The sequence below is a fragment of the Vicugna pacos genome, chromosome 36, assembly GCF_048564905.1.
Source record: "Vicugna pacos chromosome 36, VicPac4, whole genome shotgun sequence".
In the NCBI taxonomy this organism is placed as follows: Eukaryota; Metazoa; Chordata; class Mammalia; order Artiodactyla; family Camelidae; genus Vicugna; species Vicugna pacos.
The window spans coordinates 8,337,712-8,362,815 of NC_133022.1; the positions used below are offsets into that span (position 1 = coordinate 8,337,712).

The 25,104-nt window shown below is 42.1% G+C and overlaps 1 pseudogene; it reads right to left on the bottom strand.

The window, feature by feature from the left end:
• Positions 1-4,252: 4,252 nt before the first annotated feature.
• On the bottom strand, positions 4,253-20,434 carry LOC140691685 (egl nine homolog 1-like; annotated as a pseudogene).
• Between the last annotated feature and the right edge of the window lie 4,670 nt (positions 20,435-25,104).

Below are 25,104 nucleotides of genomic sequence, written 5' to 3' on the forward strand. Positions count from 1 at the left end.
TCACAAGTGGCTCTAGCAGTGATGCCCAGATGGGACATGCAACCTCTGCATAAGGTTTGGAGATCAATGAAACTCTCCTCTGGAGCAGCAAAGGCCAGAAAGTGCCCACACTGTAGTGATGGGCAAATACACCAGGCACAAGCAAGGGGGGGTCAATCTTTGTCTCATATAGGGCAGTGTTAAGGGGCAGATGGGAAGGTACCAAAAGAGCAAGGGAGGGTTTCTCAGTCTTAGAATAATGATGTAAGGGACCAAAAGAGGAGCTGAGGAGTTGTGAATAGGGCAGGGATCCAGACCCAGGAACTGGAGCATAATCAAGTCCAGTGTGTGGCAAACTCAGCAAGGTGAGCAAGGGTGACTGGTTCCTGAATAAGAGCTGCACTGGACTGATTTTGATTGCAACCCGCTTGCTGATAACTCTGAAATCTCTGGGTCCAGCCCCATGTAGTTCTTTTAATTTCTAGACTCATGTCCCCACTGGACATCTTCACATGAATTATCTACCAGAAATTCACAGTATACATAATGCAAAACTCATTTTCTTCTCCAAACTTCACCCTCCAGTTTCCACTCCTGGTTAACTGCATCACCACTTCTGGTCATATCATCTGTCCCTGTAAATACAAGAAGTGGACAGAGCAGCCTGCATGAAAAAGGGTCTGGATGAGTCAGTGTTCAATTCCAGTGTGGAAGGAATTAGGAGTGGGAGGTGTAGAAGCTCCTAGTTTGTCTCTAGTCCATTCCCAAGCTTTTCTGCTCTTCTTCCTGGTCACACCCATGACCCACTGTCATCACAGTCTCCCCACCATATAGACTGTCTGTGCCTCCTGGTATCCCTGCTTCATCCACAAGAGCCTCAAACTCTTAAACTGTGGTAGGTGAGGGGCTTGGCCTGGCCAACCACGCTCTGTGTCTTCATTTCTCTGTTTTACCCAGTTCCACAAATGAGTTTTACTTTGGCTGTTTGGTCACAAAGACTAAGGGCAAAGTGCTGGAGAAAAAATGTGTTGCACTTTATTGAACCTCAAGCTGCTCAGAAACCATTTGATGGTCTCTTTGAGCAGGATGACATTCGGCTCAGTGGAATCAAAGCCGATGCAAGTGGGGGGATCGCCTGGCAGTTACTTCCTTAGCCTTCATGCTGGAGGAGAGTCTCCACCCACCAGGGCTCCCCCGTTGATGAAGGTGAAGGATGGAGCGATGTGGGGAACTCCTCAGCCTGCCCCTCTGCCAGGAAGAACGCTGAGCACAGGAAAGGCCAGAGCTCCCAGCGGGCAAACTTGGGCAGTGGCTCCAGGTGACTTTTTATTTATTTTTATTGACTAAATGCATATCAAGCACTCTATCTTTGGTTCCCCTAGTCGCTCTAGTTTGTATCTTTTCTCCTATACCTCTGTCTTCTCAAGTACTCACTGTTCTCATGTTTCTTTTTCCCCCTCCTTCCATCAAAACCTTCTCTCAGGTTTTTCCCACCCAGATTAACTTTATAAGCTACTAAAACATTATCTTTCTTTGGCAACCTTGCAGCCCAAACTCTTAAGTTAAAGGATGAAATATTTATTGATCATTGCATCAGAGAGAATTTAGGCCATCTGGGCCTCCCCAGTGTCCCCAAGATTGCATTACCTGATTGATCTATGCAATAGGCTGGCCTGAGGGCCTCACATCCAAGGAAATGGACAAAGTGGAAGTAGATTACTGTAGAATGAATCTTGTTGGAAGAGACAGCAAAGAAACCTCACTGAGCAGGCGGCTGTGCAGAGCACAGCAGCAGGGGCTTTGCTGTCCAACAGGGCAGACTTTGAGGCCCAGTCATGAAACCAGCTGTGAAGGTCAGCTATGACCTCCAGCGGGCTGTAAGCACCAATTAGTTATTTACAAAATGGAAACAATAGTATTACAAGGTCCTCAGAGCTGCTGTGAGGACTGTGTGACACACCTCCCGCAAAGTGCTTCTGGAACATGCTGGCACAGCATAATTGCTCCAGAGATGTGATGATGAAGTGAAAGAGAAGGAGAAGGAAGTGGAGACAGAGGGGGCGAGGGGTCTTGTACCTGACTGGTCTCTGAGAGAGTGATATTGATGTTGCTGGAGCCAGACTGTTTGTCACGTGCACCTCCTCGTTTGGGATGCTGAGCACCTCTGAGCCCTTCTTCCTGTCTCCAGCTCAGATGGGCGTTTTCTGGTGTGGCAGCGGTGACCACGGCCTGCCTCCGGGGTTCCATTCTTGCCCTGACTCTAGAATTACGAGGAATTCTTGTAATTTAGGCGTTCCTTTTACTTCCTGTCTTTTCATTTTCTCTGACTTTTATGGAGGCTAGCAAGACCGGGAGTAAAGACTGGATTCTATAACTTCTTGTGGTTCTCCTGTTCTTTCGTTTAACAAGAACTTTTTGAAAAGCAATATGTACCCGAGAAGTGAGAGCTGAGGGTACAGTGGTCAGCATCAACATGTAAACCGCGTGCTAGTGGAGCTGAAAGTCCAGAGAAGAGTCACATTAAAAGATGCTAAATATCTTTAGTCATTAGGGAAATGCAAAGTAAATGGTAATGACCTAGCACTACGTACCCACTAGAATGGTTAGAATACTGCCACCACCACTACTACTAATGAAACACTGAAAGTGAAAGTGCTGGGGCACATGGGACTCGTATACGTTGCTGGTGAGAATGAAGAAAGAGCACAGCCGCTTTGACAACAGGCACAGCAGTTTTTAAAAAAATTAAACATACCCTTGCTATATGACCCGTCAAGCCCAGCCCTAGATATTACTAAAGGGAAATGGGAATTGTCAATTCACAGAAAAACCTATATAAAAATTATAAAGGCTTTATTCATAATTGCCAGAAAATGGGAGCTACCCAAATGTCATACTCATCTCCGGGGGCACCCATTTTATCTCTGCCGGGTAAGATGTTAGACATTGGAGAACCACAAGATTCTGTTTTCATCTGCCCTTTCTTCCACCCCACAGGCCACTCCATCTCACAGCCTCCTTTGTGATTTCCTCCTCATCTTGTGCCACCTTCTCTACCTATGCCCTCTCCCAAGAGGTGACATCAGTTTCTCAGCACTTCAACACCATCTTTATAATGATGGCTTTTAAATGTATATTTTAGCCTGCACTTTTCTCCTGATCTCCAGACCTCCCTACTTAACTTTCTGTTTTAGTTGAGTGGTCTACCTTCCATTCACTGGGTGTGCATAACTCAGATGAAAGCTAAGGTGGGTTCCGTTTTCATGTCTTGGGAAGAATAAAATTCTTAAATGCTTTTACGGGGCTGTTATTCTGGCACTGGGACAGGACCACCTTATGCTCTCCGAGTCTCTAAAATATGAAACTGTTGATTCATTTTGGTTTTATTTAACAGCAAAGAGAGATAATCTCAGCACTGTGATGTACTATATGCCACCATCTATTCAAGGTAATGAGCAGTTTTGAAACAGAGGCTATTGGTAACAAGAAGAACTTTAAATTCAGGGGTATGGAGGGGAATGTCTAGTTCAGAGGCAAAAGCTGTTGTCTTGTTAGGAGCCAACACCATCTATTGTTTCAAAAAAAATTTTCAAAATGGTAATATGTGAGGGAAATAGCTGAGTTTTGTAACAAAAAAAAGAAGAAAAAAGCCGAAAGTGCCTCTCTTGGGCAGCAAGTGAGCCTGAGCTGAAAAGGCCCACAGGGTGGAGGAAAAGGTAAGTCTTCCCCGTGGCTGTACATATTTTCAGTAAATAAATAATTAAGATAATCTATCCTTCCTGTGTTCCATTTGCAGAGACTCTATGACATGTTCTTTTTATCTTCTGAGTGCAAACACATAGGCACAAGGCAGCAACAGAAATGCAGAATCACAGCTCTTCTAATCCAGACACTTGAGTTAGAAAGTGCCTGGGGCTTGCTTTTCTCAGAGTCACACTCCACCCTTCGGCCAGCGGCGCAAGGCATCACTGAATCAGAGCGGCAGGAGGCTGTAGGTCTGACTGCTTAGATGTCCCTCGTCCCTTCCATCTGAGCCAGTTAATTACCCCGCTCTGAAGCCGCCTTTTCCATCAGCATCACATCCGTCCACACAAAGAGAGCTGGGTGAGTCTCACATTAGACGATAAACTGGTAAGTTACCCCCTCTTATTTTACATCCGCACTATGGCTAAGCGGGCTTCAGGTCCGTTGTTGCTGTTACTTTTTTTTTTTTCCAGCAAGACCAACAGCAGCAAAGAGCTCAGCTTTTTATTGAATGTGTTCCTGCAAAAGTTTAGTCAAAAAGCCCAAAGCCCATGTCATCATCAAACTCCTGGGATGCGAATCGGTCTTTCTTTGCTTCCGCTTTCTCCTCCTCAGCGAGGGTGGCGCCGGCTGCGGGGGGTTGGGGGTTGGGGGGTGGGAGGGGTGAGGGGGTGGGGGTTGGGGGGAGTGTGGGGGGGGGGTGCAGCGGCCCCCACGTTGCAGATGAGGCCGCCGGTGATGACACTGTCCAGCGCCTTTGCAAACAGGCCCCGCCAGAAAGGTTTGACACCGGCTGCTTTAATGAGGGCATTGATCGTGTCCTCCGTGACCGTCACCTCATTGTCGCGCAGGACGAGGGCCAAGCAGATGCAGGCGAGCTGGCGGCGCGAGGCCGGGCGCGGAGAGCTCCGGGCGGGCGCGGCGGGGCGGGCGCAGTGCTGGGCGCCGGGTGACGTGGGGGCCTCACCCCACCGCCGCCTTGGCTCCCTCGGGAGGACGGAGCCCCTTGGCCACAGCCGAGGAAAAACGGTCCTTTGTTGTGTTGAAGTTGGTATAAGCTGAGTTTTAAAGATACCCAAATAACCTGTATTTTTGAGTCAAATAGATCAACAGAGTAGAGGGATTAAAAAAAAATACAAAACCAAAGTGATCATTCAATCCATTATTTTAAACAACCAGAAGACTCGAACCTTAACATCCCGTAATCCTATGTAAACAGGTCCTCGGAGTCTTCACCTTTGACCTGGAAGCTTCCATCTAAGGAGAAGGGGCTCATGCAACATGTGACGTTCTTACACCTCAGCAAAGCACAGCTCCATGTCATTCAGAGGCAGCCCTGTTGCGGGCTGCGTCATTCACGTCCGTCTCACACAGATGTGTAAATAGCATTATTCACTGCACGGATGTCACCACAGCCCCAACCAAATTAACCTTGCGTGTGACACTGCGTGGCCGTGAAGCCTGCTCTTAGAGACTGCAGGAGGCACTCAGGGAAAACAAGGAGAAACAAGTGTATGTTACTTATTGCAAAGGTTGGAATGTACTCTTTTTTTTTCAGTGACATCAGTGCGTGTGCCATGATTCTTGGCTAAGTGAACACTAAATTCCTTTATAATTATGCTTCATCTGTATTCATGCAGGGGCAGAGCTCTCAAACAGCCAGTTTTGGCTTTGTTGGTTCTCTCCATATTGTCCTTTAGTTTATTAATTTTGCTTCTCTGTTTAGTATATCTTTAATTATACTTTCTTGGGGTTTATTTTGTTCTTTTTTTGTTCCAAATTCTAAAGTTAGACCATTAGATTACTAATTTTCATTCATTTTTTATATAACAATATTATAAATTTCCACTGAATATTGCTTTTCCTGTGTGCTATGTACTAGTCATGTTCTAGGTTGTCTGCCCTTTTTCTTGCTGAAGAAGAAGCACATGTAGAAGCGTGTAGTGATCTGGCACAGGCTTTGACTCTGGTTGCTGGTTATTTGTTGCTTTAGTTACTGATTTTTCTTTGACTTTTATTCTGAATTGCTTGTCTGGTTTTTGATTTATCAAACCTCCATGTTTGGGTACTTCCTTTGCTATAGATTTCTTACCACTTTTGAGTCACCCTTTCATCCAAGGTGGGCTAGTAGTCAGGAGCTCAGAGTTCTAGGCTTACCTTTGTTCAGCATGGTAGTCTTTGGTCTAGATATGATTGTCTTAATTTTTCTATTATGGGTGTGACAAGTTCCCATAAACTAAGCAGCTTAAAACAACACAGACTTACTATGTTACAGCTCTGCAGGGCATTAGTCAGGCTGCTTACTGGCCTTACTAGGCTGAAAACGAGGTGTGAGCACAGCTGCGTCCCTTTCAGGGGGCTCTTGGGATTCCTTTCAGGATCCAACTCCATGCTCATTTGTGTTGTTGACTGAATTCAGTTCCTGGTGGCTGTAGGACTGAGTGCCCATTGTGTTGCTGGCTGTTAGCTGAGCGCTATCGCCCACATTTAGAGGCTACTTACCTTCCTTGGTTTGTGGCCCCTTTTCATCTGTCTTTAATACCCACAACTGTGAGTCTCATTCCTCCCATACTTCTAATTTCTCCTCTTCTTCTGTTTCATCTCTTCAACCCTCCACTTTCAATATCTCCCATTTATTAAAGACTCCAATGAAGACATTGGGCTCAGTTGGAAAATCCAGAATGCTTTTTATGTCAAAGTCTGTAAACTTGATCACATCTACAGAATCCTTTTTGCCATGTAAGGTAACATTTGCAGGTTTCAGACCTTAGAGCCTGGACATCAAGGGTAGGGGGCGCACATTATTCTGCCTGCCACAATGATGTTTACCTCTCTGTGTCTCAGTTTCTTCATCTGTGCAATGGAACTAAGGGGCCCGGAAATTAATTTTCAATAGTTTTCCTCAAATCCACCTCTTGCGTCTTATTTTTACTCTTGTTCCTTTTTCCTTTCTTACTCCACAGTGCCCCATGGATTTGCTCCTAAATTTCATTCTGCCTTTGTGTGTGTGTGTGTGTGTGTTCCTTATCCTGACTTAAAATCTCATTTCATTGATTTTTTTTCTATTATCTCGGGCTCAATATGACAAAAGCTACAGTCACACTATAGATAAGAAACAAATACACAATTAGTATATTTCACATGTATTTATTGAGTGCCCTCAAGCTGCCCGGCATTGGGTTCGGAGCTGTGGGCACTCTGATGACACCATATGTCACATTTCATAAGCTGCTGGGCTCTGACTGAGCAAAAGATAAACCCTGAGGTCGGAGAGTCCTGGGCAGGGGATTTATCTATAGTAGCCTGAGGAAAAGTAGCTTGAACAAAATGAGAACTGCTGTAAGAAGTTACATCTCAGAACCCAACTAGCAGAAATGTACGCAATAATGGGAACAAAGAATATATTTAAAAGCCTAGAGAGCTCTAAGCAAGACCAGACTTGTACATGTGAGGAGTGGGTACAGAGACCAAGTCAGAATTCAAGTGCCGAGGGGCGGGGACACAAGGAGAATCCCAGCCACATGGTGTTTTGGAGGCCGTGCCTGAACACAGCTTCATAGGGAAATGCGCCAATTCTTAAGCTGCTGTTTATCAACTTCCTTTGAAATCTTCATTTGGTATCAAAATCTCCTTCCAGAGATTTTTTTTCATCAATCTCTTCTTTTTACGTGTCAAGGCAAGTTATTTAATCTCTTTTAGACGTTGTGATGTTTGACACATATTGTATTACTGGAAGTACTAATCTAAATTCCAGGGAAATTGAAGTCTCCATGAGAATATATTTAAAATGAAGAGACAGGATTTTTTTTTCTTCTGGAAAGCCTTTTAATAAAGTCACAAGAAGCACACACTATCTACCCTTGGCTTGGTACCTAACAGCGCACACTCTATGCTTACTATATATGGGCACAAAATATGCAGTTGTTTGCTAATAATTGTGTGGGATTTTGTACTTGAGGCATTCTCACATGTTATAAAACTCTCAGAATTAGGGAGCGTGGCATTCCTTATTTTGCTTGAAGTTTGCTCTTACCATCCTTGTTCACTGTCTCACCTCCTGATACGGTCTGTTTTGTTCCAGAAGCTGTGCCATATGCTGAGGAGGCTAAGACAAACAGATCACAATGCCTGCCTTTTGGAAGCCTCCAGCCCAGCGGGGGAAAAGACCATCAGAGGAACGTTCCATATCTGGTGAGGCAGAGGAGGGAGGGCCTGCCTGCTGAGAGTCAGGAGAAAACTTCCCAGAGGCTGAAATTTAGGTGTTATGTCCTGAAAGATGAGTGGGAACTTGTCAGGCAGACAGAGTTGGTGAAAGGAATATCATTTAATTAAAGTGAAGGGGGAATGGGGTTTCACATGCAACCATGCAAGGGCATTCAGAGGAAAATTTTCAAGTAGTCTGAGTGTTCGGAGGGACAGGAAAGGGTGGCCATTTAACAGGTGACACAGTTTCAAAGCCTAAGGACTTGCAGTTAAGTCAGATCTCTTGATCCTGGGGTTCAAGTCTTTTCTGTTCAAATTTTCTCCAGCCCACGTATCCAGCCACCGGACTGCTTCTGACCTGGCTTGTTGGCATCACGCCCCCTAGTCCTCAGTGTCTGGCACATCTTGGGCACTCAGATCCTGTTTTGGAAGAATAAAAACTAAGCAGATGGATAGTACTCTGCTTCCGAATTTCTCTACAGGTTCTTTTTCACTTTAGGGCACCGTGGACAGACCATTCTACTTCTCTGTCTTACTGTCTTTTTCTTCTTTTTTCTTTCTTTCTTTCTTAGTCCCTTTATTTTCTTTCTTTCTTTCTTTCTTTCTTTCTTTCTTTCTTTCTTTCTTTCTTTCTTTCTTTCTTTCTTTCTTTCTTTCTTTCTTCTTTCTTTCTTTCATTCTTTCTTGTTCCACATATGAGCGATCTCATATGGTATTTTTCTTTCTCTTTCTGGCTTACTTCACTTAGAATGACATTCTCCAGGGACATCCATGTTGCTGCAAATGGCGTTATGTTGTCAGTTTTATGGCTGAAGAGTATTCCATTGTATAAATATACCACTTCTTTATCCAGTCATCTGTTGATGGACATTTAGGCTGTTTCCATGTCTTGGCTGCTGTAAATAGTGCTGCTATGAACATTGGGGTGCAGGTGTCTTTCTGAAGTAGGGTTCCTTCTGGATATATGCCCAGGAGCAGGATACCTGGGTCATACGGTAAGTCTATTCCTAGTCTTTTGAGGAATCTCCATACTGTTTTCCACAGTGGCTGCACCAACCTGCATTCCCACCAGCAGTGTAGGAGGGTTCCCTTTTCTCCACAGCCTCTCCAGCATTTGTCACTTGTGAACTTTTGAATGATGGCCATTCTGACTGGTGGGTCTTCAGGAACTTTGAAGCTGGTTAGTCAACACTCTTGTGATGAACTCTGGATACATGGGCTGGGGAGAATTTGAACAGAATATCCTAGTTACAACTTTTAACAAGTTCAAACCGCCCATAGAAGTTATGACTATATGTCAGTAATGGTCCCTTCTCTGGCTCACCTCCACTGAAGCAGAAGTGCTGAGGAAGAAGTGCACGAGCTCCTCTTTGGATCCCTCTTCTTAGAGCTACTTTTCCAACTGGTCAAAACAACACATGGAGAAATAACTACAAATCAGATAGAGTAATAGTCACTTTGAATGCATTGACTTTGATTAAAAACAGGAAACTTTTTATTACATTTAAGAAAATATGAAATCATCTTTTTCTTTGTAATTTGTAAGTTCTAATTGTGACTCACATAATCAAACACTACATTGGAGAAAATGCAGCTGGTTTTCTGGTAAGTTGTCTCAGCTACCATGCGGCACAACCAGCGTTTACAATCCACACTCCTCTGTTTAGAAAGGAGACGCTCTGAGTGGCATTAGCTAAAATGCTGTAAGTGGAGATTTGGCCAGGCTTGGTGGGTGTTTTCTCTCTTTGCTCTGCTTTCACTTTGAATCTGACTTCTCCGGATAGCAGGCCTTCCCTCAGGGCCTCCTCCTCCTTCCTGCCGTCACCCTTTACTGCCTTGTGCGCCGGCCCCTCAGAGGTTTTCTCTCAGCAGAGTGATGGGACTCAGCCTGTAAACCAAAGCACGTTATTGAGTAGACGCGTGCAGACGTGGCCGCTGTCCATCAGAAAGCCCAGTCATGGCATTCACAGTGGGATTTTCATGGTTACTTAAACAGAGAGGAGTGCATTTTCTGCTTGTCTGTAGAGAAAGTACTCGTCTCAGTAAACACGTGGATGAAGAGAAGAGAAACTGACTGTGGCTTCCAGTTTTAGGGACAGATGGAGCTGCATGGACCAATGCCAGATTGTGGAGCTTGGAGTTAAATGTCCTCTTTGGCGCCTTGTTGAGTGGAAACTTCTTTTTCTTTCTCTGGAAGACACATTAGACCTCAGAAAATACCTGTGACCCCCGAGGCATTGCCATAATTTCAGTGACATTTTAACTTACACTGACCATCTGAAAAGATTCCTTTACAATGATCTTTCCAGCTGCTCAGCTGCACAAAAAAGAGATGAATCACTTTACTAACAAGGGTATTTTCTTGACAGCATGGACTGAGTGGAAAGAGTGGAGGGAGGTGGCAATAAAAAAGAAACTTGATTGCTTCTGTTTGACGTAACTGTCTGATTAAAACAACAGCAACTGTAACACCACCAACAAAGACGAAAACATCCTCTACCACTGAAACAACACAGCAGGTTTCACTTCGGATGGACCGTTTCCTTTGAAACGAAAAAAAAAAAGAAGCAGTTACACCATGGGTGTCCCTAGCTCAAGATGCAGCCAACCTATAACTTGTGCTTACTCAGAAATTCACTGAAAGTAAACCCAGATAGGATTAAGAAAGGGCCCAGGGACTAACAAGTGGGAGAATATTTATTTGTACCAAATAGTTGACTGAATAATGAATAAGTATTAGCTTAAATTGCAATAAACAGTTATTTACCTGAGACCTAACGGTTGCATTTTTCTTTCTTTTTTCCTCCTGAGCAGCATCGTCAGAGTATCTCATAAAAGGAGGACTATGATCCCTGTATCTAAATAGCAGATTTGGTTTTTTTTTTTTAACAATTTTCTGATCATTTCTTTTACTGTCTAACATGATGCTTGTTAAAATAGAAGAACAGACACTCGGGAAACTATTTCCCCCTGTTTGGGCAAAAGTAAAGGTTTGCTTTATCTAGAAATACTTAGGTCTTTTAAAATGAAGTGATATTTTTAGAAACAGAAGACCAGGTTCTAACTCAGAATTGTTTCCCGATCACTGATTAGCTTCGCCGTCCTCTCCACCTGTGTCCTCTGGGAGTAACTTGTGTTGATATTAAGGTTTATCAAGTTATATCAGTTGACACATTTAATTTTTTTCTTCTTATATATATTTTTGTAGAATAGCCCATTAAAGAATGAATTTGTACTCAGAGAACCACCTTGGAGTTTTAGGAAGCAAATTTTTAAAAGATGGACAGGACTTTCTAGAATTGCAATTTTTTTATGTATGCAAGAGCAGGACAGGGCAAAAGGACATGTTTGGAGAGAAATGCAGTGTAAAGGGGATATTCATGAGCAGGGCTTAGGGTGTTAGCTTTGTGGAGTGTAAAGACAGAACCTGTAGAAAGGGTTATTTTTATCTTATAGGTGTATCTAAGGTAACAGTTTGCAATATTGCTCTGGAATCTTTCTCCCTAAATTATTCTCTCTTCCTTCCATCCAATTCAGGGAAGAGGTATGAAAAGGCAGAAAGTAGAAAGAGCTTGCTCATCTTTGGGGCTTTTTATTTGTTATCTTATCTGTTTGATTTTCAAAAGCCCCATGGAGGAAAGAGCAGCGGCATATTGGACAAAATACTTGGTCCAAAGCAGCAGGCAGAGTGGGACTCGGCCCCACACGGCTAGAGGGATGTGTCTTAGTCTGGAGGCAGAAAACAAGACAGCACGCACAGGCCCCAGTGTGGTAGTGGCTGGGGCCTCGGCCGTCACCAGGAATGGTGAGCGAGGGCAGATTCTCTGAGTGGACATGGCTATGCGGGTGTCTGAAAGATGGGATTCATAGATCAGCTCAGAGAGGAGTCCCATGCCCCACTGTGCTGATAGCAGGGCGAGCCAGCGGGTTAGAAAGGCGCATGAGCATTAGCGCTGAGGGCGTCCCAGCAGCTATCTGTATGGGCGAGTGCTTGAGGATCAGAGAGTTCCCACTCCTGAATCCCAAGGCACCCTCCAAGGCCCCAGAAAGAGACAGAAAATCATGAATGGGACTAAGCTTAAGTTTCCCACTACCTTTGTGGGTAAGGTGAGTCTCAATAAAATTAAGTTGAGTTTTATGCTGCACAGGATTGTCTGTTTCTTGCTTAATTGAATTTGTGGGCTGAGCATCACACCTGTTAATAGGGTCAAGAAACACACGGACTTTAATTCTGGATTGATGATACAGGGAGTGGGGTTGACAAGGGAGAACATGGAAGGAAAATGAACATCCTTACATAAAGTGCTAGGTACCGGGACCATCCTATCCTGTAATCTGGGGCCAGCAGACCCCGTGAGCTGACTGCATAGGGGACTGAAAAGATTGAGTACTAACTGCTTCAATCAGTGCTGGAAGGCCGAGCCCGCCCTGAGGGCACAAGATGAGTGCAATTCCTTGAAAATCAGCTGCGTAGCATTTAGACCCCTGAGACAGTCACAGCAGGAGGCTAACAGTGACAAGTAGACTGTGTGGGACCAATTTCCATTGTCCACTGTGTTGCGGCAGGATGCAGAGGAAGTGGTTATTTGAGACACCGAATCTCTGCAGGCTTGGGTGTGGAAGGCTGTGAAATCTTTTTAGTTTGTGTAAACTGCCATGATTCTGGAAAAAAAGAAAACAAAACAGGGAAATGAGGCACATCAAGAGGGAGAAATTGCACTTCTTTTTATAAGGCAGGTAATGATTGAGTTATTGATAGGAAATACAAATATGTTCATATCTGTACTCAGATTTTGTGGAGCAATTCATATAAAAATCATTTATATAAAGTGGTTGTGTTCAGATAAATCTGTTTCACACTGCAGTTCTGATTCTTGGAATGTCAGGGGACTTATTGGGGCCAGTTGGTCTTCAGTTACTTCATGGAAAAGATACAAGTTGAGTTCATTTCAAAGTTGTTTGGCTTCTTGAGCCAAGTAGAAGATTCTGGGTTGGAGTCTGGGCTCCAACTTTTAGAAGTCAGGTAATCTCGGGCAGACCTGCCTGACTGTTTCCTCATTTGTGAAATAGAGATGACAGCACTGCATGGTGATGTGGAAGGAGACGATGAGTACAGATTGACATTTTGATCTCTAGGGATGTATGATGGATGTACAGAGGTGGAAATCATTAATTCTTACTTAGAGATGGAATTAGAGTAAGTGACAGCTGACCTTGGGACTAGAGGTTGAGCAGAATTTCACTGGTAACAACAATCAAAAAGGCAGCCCCTACAGAAGTAACTGTTTAAGCACAGCAACGGAGGTGTAAGTGAGACTGTGTCATGTCCACTAAAATTGTCCTGCGTCTGTGCCCACCCATATGTCCTTGGCAGTCACCATTTTGGTAACATGCGTTCAGCTGGAAGCACCTATAACTCTGCCAGAGACATTCTATCTGTTCATGCATGAGGCAGGCTAAAAATGCTAGGGAGCAAATGCATCCAGGAGCAGTTCTTGGCCAGTGGCAAATTGATCAGAGAATGCATACCCCTTGAAAGCAATTGGGGTTGGGCACTGGATAACAGGGAAGAGTGTTCCTCACTGTATCCCAGGGTTCCCCAGTGAGATTGATCTGTATTTGCCCTCATTCTAAAACCTACTTATAATGCACACCTTATTGTTTCTCTTTTTTCCTGTCTTCCTTTCCTGAGCGTTTATGGTGCTTCACGGGGACATCTCCCAGATAATAAAGAATTGCACACAAATGCTTGCCTCTGGATCTGCTTCTGGGGAAACTACCTTAAGACAGAGACACCTGCTGGGAATACAGGGTGTATGGAAATTGTTGGCAGGAGCTGATGAGGACACTGCTGTTTGGAGGCATATAGTAAAATCCAGCAGAATACTGTAAGTATGTGACTAATACAGAAAATAAAGAGCCTTTGAAAGTCTAAGCAGAGGGAAAACTGAGAAGAAAGCAGAAGCAATATTTTATATCCATTTTTTAAAAAAGACAATTTTTAGAGCACTTTTAATTCACAACAAAATTGAGAGGAATGGAAAGAGATTTTCCTCAGACCCTCTGCCACCACATACATAAAGCCTCCCTCATTATCAACACCACTTACCAAAATGGTACCATTATGAGCAAGGATGAAGCCTGCACTCACAGTTTCCTTCAACATCACCATGCAGTGCTGTCATCTCTGTTTTCCTTCATAACCACCTGAAGTCCATAGATTACATTTGAGTTCATTCTTGGTCTTGTATATTTTAAAGGTTTGGACAAATGTACGATGACATACATCCATCATTATGATATCCATAGTGCTAAAAATGCCCTAAAAATCCTCTGTCCTCTGCTTGTTTATCTTTCCCCATCAACTGCCAGGAACCGCTGATCTAATTGTCTCCATAGTTTTACCTTTTCCAGAATGTTCTGTAGTTAGACTCTACAGCATGTAGCCTTTTCAGATGGGCTTCTTTTACTTAGAGATATGCATTTAAGGTTCCCTTATGCCTTTTCATGAGTTGACAGCTCATTTTTTAGGGCTTACTAATACTCCAGCATCAGGATGTACCTTAATTTATCCTTCACCTACTGAAGGGCATCTTGGTTGCCTCCAAGTTTTGGCAATTATAAACAGAGCTGCTATCAACATTTGAGTGCAGGTTTTTGTGTGGACATGTTTTCAGCTTCTTTGGATAAATACCTGAGTGTGAGGGCTGGATCATATGGTAAGAGTATATTTGGTTTTGTAGGAGATCATCAAAATGTGTTCCAAAATGGCCGTACCATTTTGCATTCTCACCAGCAATCTTTGAATACTCCTGTTATTGAACATCCTCACTAGTGTTTGGTACTGTCAGTGCCCTAGATTTTGGCCATTCTAATAGATGTCTCACTGTTTTAATTTGCATTTTCCTCATGATATACGATATGGATCATCTTTTCTTATGCTTATTTGAAATGTATGTATCTTCTTGGTTAGATGTTTATTAGGATCTTTGGTCTATTTTTTGATCAGTATTTTTGTTGTTGCTGTTTTTTTGTTGAGTTTTAAGAGTTCTTTGTATATTTTGGAAAATAGTTTACCAGACATATCTTTTGCAAATATTTTTCCCATTCTGCAGCTTGTCTTCTCATTCTCTTGACATCATCTTTCACAGAACAGATGTTTTTAACTTTAATGAAGTTCAACCTATCAATTATTTCTTTCATGGATTGTGTCTTTGGCACTTCATCTAAAAAGGTCATGCCCAACGCTGTTTTGATTGTCTTCTATGTTGTCTTCTATGAATTTCACAGTTTTACACTTTAAATTTATGTCTGTGATCCATTTGATTTAATTTTTGTGAAGCTGTAAGGTCTGTGTCTAGATTCTTTATTTATTTATTTATTTATTTTTTGCTTGTGGATGTCCAGTTGTCCCAGTACCACTTGTTGAAGAGACTGTCTTTGCTCCATTGCATTGCCTTTGCTCCTTTGTCAAAGATCAGTGGACTATTTGTGGGAACATATTTCTGGGCTCTCTACTGACTTATTTGCCTATTCTTTTGCCAGTACCCACTGTCCTGATTACTGTAACTTTACAGTAAGTCTTAAAAAGTCTTTTGCCTCTTCATATGAATGTGAGGATCAGTTTGTTGATATCCACAAAACAACTTGCTGCGATTTTGGTTGGGATTACACTGAATCTATAGATCAAGTTGGGAAGAACTGAAATCTTGACAATATTGAGTCATCCTGTCCATGAACATGAAATATCTCCCTATTTGTTTAGTGCTTCTTTGAGTTCATTCATCAGAATTTGTGCTTTTATTCATGCTGATTGTGTACATATTTTGTCAGATTTATTCCTAAGTATTTCATTCTTGTTGTGCTGATGCAAATGGTATCATGTTTGTAACTTCAGATTGTTAGAGAGGAAATCAACTGAGTTCTATGTGTTAATTTTGTATCCTTCAACCTTGTTAGAATTGCTTATGAATTACAGGAAGGTTTTGTTTGTTTGGATTTTTTTTTGTCAGTTATTTCAGATTTTCTACAAAGAACATGTGTAAACAAAGACACTGTTAAGTCTTCCTTCTCAATCTGTGTACCTCTTTCCTTTTCTTATACTGCATTAGCAAGGATTTTTAGTCTGATGTTAAAAAAGAGTTGTTAAGAAGGAATAACCTTGCCTCCCACCTGATCATAGTAAGAGAGCTTCAAGTTTCTCCCACTGCGGCTGTTAGCTTTAGTTTTGTAGGTAGTCTTTATCAAGTTGAGAAAATTTCCCTCTATTCTTAGTTTATTGAGAATTATTGTAACGAATATGTGTTGGAGTCTGTCAAGTGCTTTTTCTGCATCTATTGATATGATCATGCAGTTTTTCATTTTTAGTCTGTGGTTGGAAGAGATTACATTATTACTTTTCAAACGCTGGACCAGCCTTGCATGAGTGGGGTAAATACCACTTGGTTGTGGTGTTTAATTCTTTTTATAAATATTTTTTGGATTCAATTTGCTATTATTTTATTGAGGATTTTTGCATTTATGTCCATGAGAGAAATGGTTTATAGTTTTCTTTTTTTGTAATGTCTCTGTCTGGTTTTGGTATTAGGGTACTGCTGGTCTCATAAGATGAGTAAGGAAGTATTTCCTCTCCTTTAATCTTCTGAAGGAGATTGTAGACAATTAGTATAATTTCTTCCTTAAATTTGTGATAGAATTCACCAGTGAACCTATTTGGGCATGGTGCTTTCTGTTTTGGAAAGCTATTGATTATTGATTCAATTTTTTAAATAGGTATAGACTCATTCAGATTGTCTATTTCTTCTTGTGTGAGTTTTGGCAAATTGTGTCTTTCAAAGCATTGGTCTATTTCATCTAAGTTACGGTATGATCAGGCCATCCAATATGGCTGTTCTCTTGCTCTCTACACCTTCTGTTTGACTAGTCCGTGCTTTAGCTACACCCTACTCACACGACTGACCTTCCCTCTTAATCAGAGGCTAACCAGTAAATGTCTATGTACTTGCCTCTGTTCCTAGCTAGTGGATATTCTAATCTTCAGATCAAAATGACTCCACTATGTTAGTTTATCAAAAAGGTGGTGAGAGGCAAGCTCCTCTGCTGGTTTCTCTGGTAACTGATAAGCCAACCTGATGTCAAGTCCCCCTGTGACTGGTAACCTCCCTCTTCCCCTGGTACTGAAGACTGCTGCTCTGTCCTGCCTGCCAACGGCTGTCCATAGTGGGATGTAACTCCAGGACCCTCTTGTTTTGGACGTATAGGATCCCCATCTATTAAACCATTGTGTCTCTGTCATTGACTCTGAGCTCTTTCTTTAGTCTTGAGGCCGGGCAAGCACAGGGTTTACAGGCCTGAAGAGTGCAGCCCAACAGTTACCAAATTTTTGGCCTTTTTTTGTTCACACTATTCCTTTATTATGCTTTTAATGCCAGTGGGATCTGTAGTGATGTCCTCTCTTTCATTTCTGATATTAGCAGTTTGTGCCCCTTCTCTCTTTTTCTTAGTTAGCCGGGCTAGAGGCTTATTGATTTTGAAAGATTTTTCAAACAACCAGCTTTTGGTTTTGTCGATTTCCTCTATTTATTTCCTGTTTTCAATTTCAGTGATTTCTGTGGTAATTCTTATTAATTTTCTTCTGCCTAGCTTGATTTAATTTTCTCTTCTTTTCCAAGTGGAAACCTAGATTACTGATTTCAGACCTTTTGTTTTTTCTAATACATACATTCAATACTGAAACATTTCCCCTAAGCACTACCTTCACTGTATTTCATAAATTTTGATAAGTTGCATATTCATTTAGTTCAAAACATTTAAAAATTTTTCTTGATATATCTTTTTTGATCCGTGTGTTGTTTAGGAGAATATTGTTCAATCTCTGTGTATTTTGAGATTTTTCAGTTACTGTTCTGTTATTGATTTCTAGTTTAATTTTATTGTGGTATGAGAGTGGTCATTGTATGATTTCTATTCTTTTAAATTTGTTAAAGTGTGTTTATGGCTCAAAACATGGTCTATCTTGTGCTGTTGTTGGATGAAGTAGTCTGTAGTTGTTAACTACCCAGTTTATTGATGGTGGTGTAGAGTTCTCTATGTCCTTACTAATTTTCCGCTTACTGGATCTGTCCATTTCTGAAAGAGGTTGAAGTCTTCAACTGATGTTGAAGTCTGCTGTTGAAGTCTTCAACTATGATAGTGCAGTCATTTCTTTCTCCTTGCAGTTTTATTAGTTTTTGCCTCATGTAGTTTGACACTCTGTTTTTAGGTGCTTATATGTTAAAAATTGTTATGTATTCTTGGAGAATTGACTTATCATTATGTAGTACCCTTCTTTATCCCTGATAACTTTCCTTACACTGTATTCTGTCTGAAATGAGTCTTGCTACTTTCTTTTGATTAATATTAGCATGATCTATTTTTCTTCATCCACTTTTAATCAAGATATGTTTTTATATTTAAAGTGGATTTCTTATGTAAAAATATATTTGGGTCTTGTTTTTTGATCCATACTGACAATCTCTGTTTTTTCACTGGTGCATTTAGACCACTGATATTTAAAGTAATCATTCATATAGTTGGGATTAATAGTTACCATATTTGTTGTTGTTTTTTATTTGTTTCCCTTGTTTTTTGTCACTATTTTTGTCTTCCACTTTTTTCTGCCTTTTGTGTTTTTAATTGAACAATTAATGATTTGATTTTTTCTCCTGTCTTAGCATATCAGTTATACTTCTTTTTTCCACCTTTTGGAAAGCAAATACTGCCAACTTTAAAGTGAGGAGTTGGAGAAAGCATTATACTAGGGAAAATGAATGAATCTAAAGTAATATTTTGGTAAGTAATAATGAAACCCAAATTTGTGTACCAATAGGGAATTTACAGTCTGTTAGATTCGTTAATTGGATATAAAGTTCAAAGTGGCAGACTGCCTGGTCAATGAAGCCAACATTTTTGGCTTTGAAAATGATAGGTGATGAAGCAATCTACAAAGACAGATAACGATGGGAGAAGAAGATACTGAATTTGTAGTGCTTGTTGAAGATTCAGATGACAATATTTAATTTTCAATTTAACAAACATTTGTTGAACCTATTTTGAAGCAGGGAATAAATGGGTCCAAGGACCAAGAAGTCACAGCCTCTGCCCTCACACAGCTACCCTGTGTAGTGGAAAGGTTGTAGTTGTGATGTAGATTGAGACCATTTACCTCCAGGTGCTAGAGTAAACTGTAGGAGCTGCGGTCTTTATCTTGCAGAAAGAGTATCCTACTGCTTCTCTAAAATAATGTCTCTAACTTGGTGAAATTTCTTTTCATGGGCAAAATACCAGACAGTTCTTGCATACCTTGTAACGTATGCTGGTTGTGCTTCATGAGGGTTGCACGGGTCAGACCGGAAAATCAGTAGTCCATCAAACTTGGGTTCAATGTCAGCAGACTGGGCTTTGCCTTCTGGAAAAATTCGAAGCATACCTCCACTTACCTTGGCCTACCAGCCTTAATATTAAGATAATATACACACGCCACACAGTTTCCATCTCCATTTGGATTATCAACATGACACACGTAACCTGTTCCGTTGCCTGGATAACAAGCAACCATAGTTTTCATCTGGCCACCGATTTCGTAGTCGCCCAGCTTCCCGTTACAGTGGCGGGTCAGCCGTCCATGCTGCTCGTGAGCAGCCCGATGGTTTCGCAGCCGGGCTCCTTGCCCGCGATCCGGGTGATCTTACCGCCTTGGATGTCCTGCTGCCCGTCTGTGAACTTGCCCGCGTCGTGCAGGGCGATCGCCTCGTCGCCGAGCTGCTGCCCGGGGCCCTCGCCCAGGAAGTCATCCGCGGTGCAGACGCCCCGCACGATGTGCTCCAGCGCCAGCTTCAGCGCCGGCGGCCGCTTCGTGTGCCCCGCTGCCCCGCAGGCCGCCCCCGGGGCTCAGCCCCTCGCCTGCGCGGCGTCGGCGGGTGCAGGCTCGCGTTGTCCCGCTGCAGCGGCGCGCGGGCCCGCGGCTCCTCCTCCGCGGGGTCCCCCGGCCGGCGGGGACGCGGCCACCCGGGGCTTGGCCTCTGCCTTCACCTTGGCTGCGTCTCCGGCTCTGTCCCGGCGCAGCGCTGCCTTCCTGGCCGCCGCGGCCCGGCCTGGCGGACGCGCGGTGGCCGGTGGCGCGCGGCCGGCCCGCTCCGCGCGCGCGCGCGGGTGCCCTCGCGCCCTGGCCCGTGAGCTCGTGCTTCTCCCAGCCCCGGCGCCGGCGCCGCTTGCTGCGGCGGGCGGGGCGGCGGGGGCGGCTGGGTCCGCGTCCTCCCGCGCGGCTCGCGGTACCGCCGGGCCCGCCGCTGACCCAGGCCGCGGCGGCCGAGGAGGAGGGTGGCGGCCGGACGGCCGGGCCTGGGGCCGGGGAGCCGGCGGGGCGGCCGGGGCCGCCACTGCGCCGTGCGCCCGCCGCCCCTCGTCTCCGGAGGCCCGCGCCTGGCGCCCGGGCCCGGGCGCCTCCTTGTCCCGTGGTCCCGCCGCGCATCGCCGTTGCGGGCCGAGGGAGTGTGGCCTGCGCGGCGGATGGCGGCCTCCGCCCGGGCACACGGGCGGGGCGCAGGGGACCCGCCGCCCCGGCCGCCCCCGCCTCACCCTGCCCGGCGGCCGGAGGGGCTGGAAGAGGAGCGCAGGGCGGGCGGGCACCGCGGCCCCGCGGGGACCCGGGCCCCCTCTGTCTTCTGATGGGTGCGCTTAGTCCACTGACATTGAAGGTCATTATTGATAGATACGTGCTTATTGCCATTTTAAACCTTTTTTTTCAGTTGATTTTTAAAAATGTCTTCATTTCTTTTTCTTACTGTTTGATGATTTTGTTTTTGGTATGCCTCAGCTCTCTCCTTTTTGGCTTTTGTGACTCAATTGTAAATGTTTGATTTGTGGGTACCCTGTTTTTCATGTATGTTAACCCGTTACTATATAGTAATGGGTCTACTTGGTTTGGTCTAGTCATTTAAAATTTTATTTTAGTTTTTAATTGAAGTTTAGTTTATTTGCTTCTGACTATTTTTTAAAACATTTTTTAATTGATTTATAGTCATTTTACAATGTTGTGTCGAATTGCAGTGTAGAGCACAATGTTTCAGTTATACACGAACATGTATATATTCATTGTCACAATTTTTTCTCTGTGAGCTACCATAAGATCTTGTATATATTTCCCTGTGCTATGCAGTATTATCTTATTGATCTATTCTACAATTTTGAAATCCCAGTCTGGCTCTTCCCACCCGCTGCCCCCTTGGCAACCACAAGTTTATAGTCTATGTCTGTGAGTCTATTTCTGTTTTGTATGTATGTATGTATGTATGTATGTATGTATGTATTTAGATTCCACATATGAGCAATCTCATATGGTAGTTTTCTTTCTCTTGTTGGCTTACTTCACTTAGAGTGACATTCTCCAGGAGCATCCATGTTGCTGTAAATGGCGTTATGTTGTCAGTTTTTATGGCTGAGTAGTATTCCATTGTATAAATATACCACCTCTTCTTTATCCAGTCATCTGTTGGTGGACATTTAGGCTGTTTCCATGTCTTGGCTATTGTAAATAGTGCTGCTGTGAACATTGGGGTGCAGGTGTCATCCTGAAGTAGGGTTCCTTCTGGATACATGCCCAGGAGTGGGATTCCTGGGTCATATGGTAAGTCTTTTCCTAGTCTTTTGAGGAATCTCCATACTGTTTTCCACAGTGGCTTCACCAAACTGCATTCCCACCAGCAGTGACGGAGGGTTCCCTTTTCTCCACAGCCTTTCCAGCATTTGTCATTTGTGGATTTTTGAATGATGGCCATTCTGACTGGTGTGAGGTGATACCTTGTATGTCTTCCGTGGAATGGGCAAAAGACCTGAACAAGAATTTCATTTTTTTTAAAGGCTTGTATATACCACATTTTGTTTCTCCATTTACCCACTGATAGACAATTGGGTAGCTTCCACCTTTTGGCTCTCATGAACAATGCTTCCAAGAACATTGATAATAGACAATTGCTCGAGTCCATCTTTTCAGTTCTTTTAGTTGTGTACTCACAAGGAGAATGGCTTAATCAAATATTAATTCTATGTTTAATATTTTGAGGACAGCCATACTGTTTTCCACAATGACTGCATCATTTTGTACTTCCACTATGAAAGTACAAAACTTCCCAGTTTCTCCGTATCTTTGCCAACACTTCTTATTTTCTGCTGAAAAAAATATAGATAGGTTTTAAAATATAGATATGTGTATATATGACTTAGTATACACATATTTTTTTGCTCTGTAAGTTGAGGGGGGTCTCAAAGCAGTGGCAGACCAATAGCAGTGAGCACACCTAGCACCCAGATCTTGGTTTCTAAGTACCATTCTTCATTAAAAGGGACCAGGGGCCCCTGGAGAAGTCGTTGATTCCAGGGCTATGGCAAGGAAAATACAAGATAATCCTGGAGTGTCTTTGGAAAGTAAGGAAGTGCTAGAAAAAAAAAAAGAAGATGGAATGAAGGTACATAGAAGGACACAGGAGCCAACCTGAAAGAGCTCCCATGGTCACAGCTGCACAAAACTGAGCAGTATTTGTGTGATATTCTCCAAAACCTATAACCTCGGTCCATGTATGAGATAACATTGAAGGACATTTTCCAAAATACCTGACATGTGCTCTTCAAAAGTGTCATGGTCATGAAAGGCAAAGAAGGACTGAAGAGCTGTCACAGATTAGAAGACAGTAAGGAAACATGACAACTAAATGCAAAGTGGAATCTTGAATTGGATTTTGAAACAAAGAACGTTAGTAGGAAAACTGGGAAAGTCTGAGTGAGATCTTAAGTTAGTGTATTGCAACAATGTTAATTTCTTAATTTTGGTAATTATGCTATGGCAATTATATATTACTATGTATAAAAAGTATACCATGGTAATTATAAAATGTTAACATGAGACGATGCTGGGTAAGGAACATAGGGAAACATACAATCATTGCAAATTTTTTGTACGTTGAACTATCCCTTATGTCAAATTTTTATTCACATATTTTATGTGCTTAACTGATTTGTTTTGTCTGTTTCTCAAGTGATAAATGTGTTAAAATCTCCCACCATGATGGTAGATTAGTCTCCCTTCATAATTATATCAGTGTTTACTTTATATGGTTAATGTTACATTACTAGGCATATACAGATTTAAAATTGTATAAAATATCTCTCTGGTGAAATAATGTTTTATCTTTATGAAATTTCCTTCTTTATCATTTGCAGTTTTTTTTTTTTGCCTCGAAGTCTACTTTGCCTGATATTAGTGTAACTATAGCAATTTTCTCTTGGTTAGAATTTCCCTAAGTATCTTTTTCTAACCTTTTACTTTCAACTTCTCAGTATCCTTGTGCTTCAGAAGTGTCCCTCTAATAGCATGTAGCACACTTAAATAAAATTCTGACAACCTTTTCCTTTTCACTTGAACATTCAGCACATTTAAATGATTGTAATCATTGATATGTTTCAATTTACAACCATCATCTTTTTATTGTATGAACATTTTTTACATTTCCTTTTCTCTTTTCTTGCCCTGTTTTGGATATATTCAGTAGTTTTTCTCATCTCCCCCTTGTTACTTCCCTCCCCACCACACAGAGATTAGTTTGGAACTTTGGACTAGGGCTATAATATTTTACTCCAAGAATGACAACATTTTTTTCTCTTTAAAAAAACAAATAAATTTTAAAAATACAAGTCTGATTTGTGGCATTTGTTTATTTTTGTCATGTAAATCCATCATGGCTGATTTCAAGCTACCATCATTGGAATGTGGAGTTGGAAAGAAATGTACAGAAATGGCTTGTAAGTGACTTTGAGCTGGTTTCACATTGCTTATACCCTCAATAAATCAAAAGGTCTTAGAATACTTTACTTTCATTTGCTGCCTATTAGCTGTTATTGGCATGTGTTTTAACTCTGTATTAGTTTTGTATTGCTGCTGTAACAAATTACCACAAGCTTACTGGCTTGAAACAATACAAGTTTATTTCCCAGTTCTGTAGGTAAGAAATTCAATGAGGATTTCATTGGGATCAAGGTGTTGGCAAGGCTGTGTTCCTTGCTAGAGGCCCCAATGAAAGAATGTGTTTCCTTGCCTTTTCCAACTCCTAAAGGTGGCCTGTATATCTTGGCTCATGGCCCCTTCCCTGCGTTTCAAATCCAGCAACAGCAGGTCAAATCATTTTATCCTATCTGACCTTTTCTTCTCCCTTCTTTTTGTGCCTTTAAAGACCCTTGTAATAATGGGCATTACCCCTCCTCCAGTAACCTGTATACTCTTTGTGTATTAAAATCATCTAATTACCAACCTTAGTTCCATCTGCAACCTTTAATTTCCCTTTGCCATATAACGTATTCACAGGTGATAGAAATTAGGACATGGGCACCTTTGAGGGAACATTAGTTTGCCTACTAATCTTGCCTTTACAGTTGTTTTATTTAACCTATGATTATTATTATTGTTGTTGTTTTTTGTTTGTTTTTAAGGCCAATGTTTGTTTAAATGTACCCACACAGCTATTAATTTTTGTGCCCTTTATTACCTCCTGCAGCTCAGATCTTCCGTCTTCCAATTTTCCTCTTCCCTGGAGTACAGTCTCTTGGTGGTGTGCTATTCATTCATATTTAACCAGGTGTGGATTTATTTTCATTTTTATTTTTTGCTTGAAATTTGTTTAGCTCTTTCAATCCGTGAGTTGATATCTTTCATCAGTTCTGGAAAATTCTTGGTCATTTATCTTTTCAGATATTGCTTCTTCTCCATTTTCTCTTTCTTCCCAGCTGGGTCCATAATTACATAGATGTTAAAATTTCTTACTTTATCCTCTGTTATTTCTTAACCTTCTTCATATTTTCCATGTCTTTGGCTTTTCGCTCCATTCCAAATAATCTTTTTAGTTATATATTCTTTTCAGGGTGTCTAATTTGCAGCTAAAAGCATCCATTACATCCGTAATTTAAATTATATTTGATTTGACTTGATTCTTTTTTGAGTCTCATTCATCCTTTTTTCTATATTGTATATTCAAGATAATCTTTTATTTGTTTTAAAATATTAAACAGTTATTATAAAATCTGTGTCTAACAATTCCATTTATCTAAAATTCTTTTTTTTTTAATTTTTTGGGCAGGGATAATTAAGTTTATTTA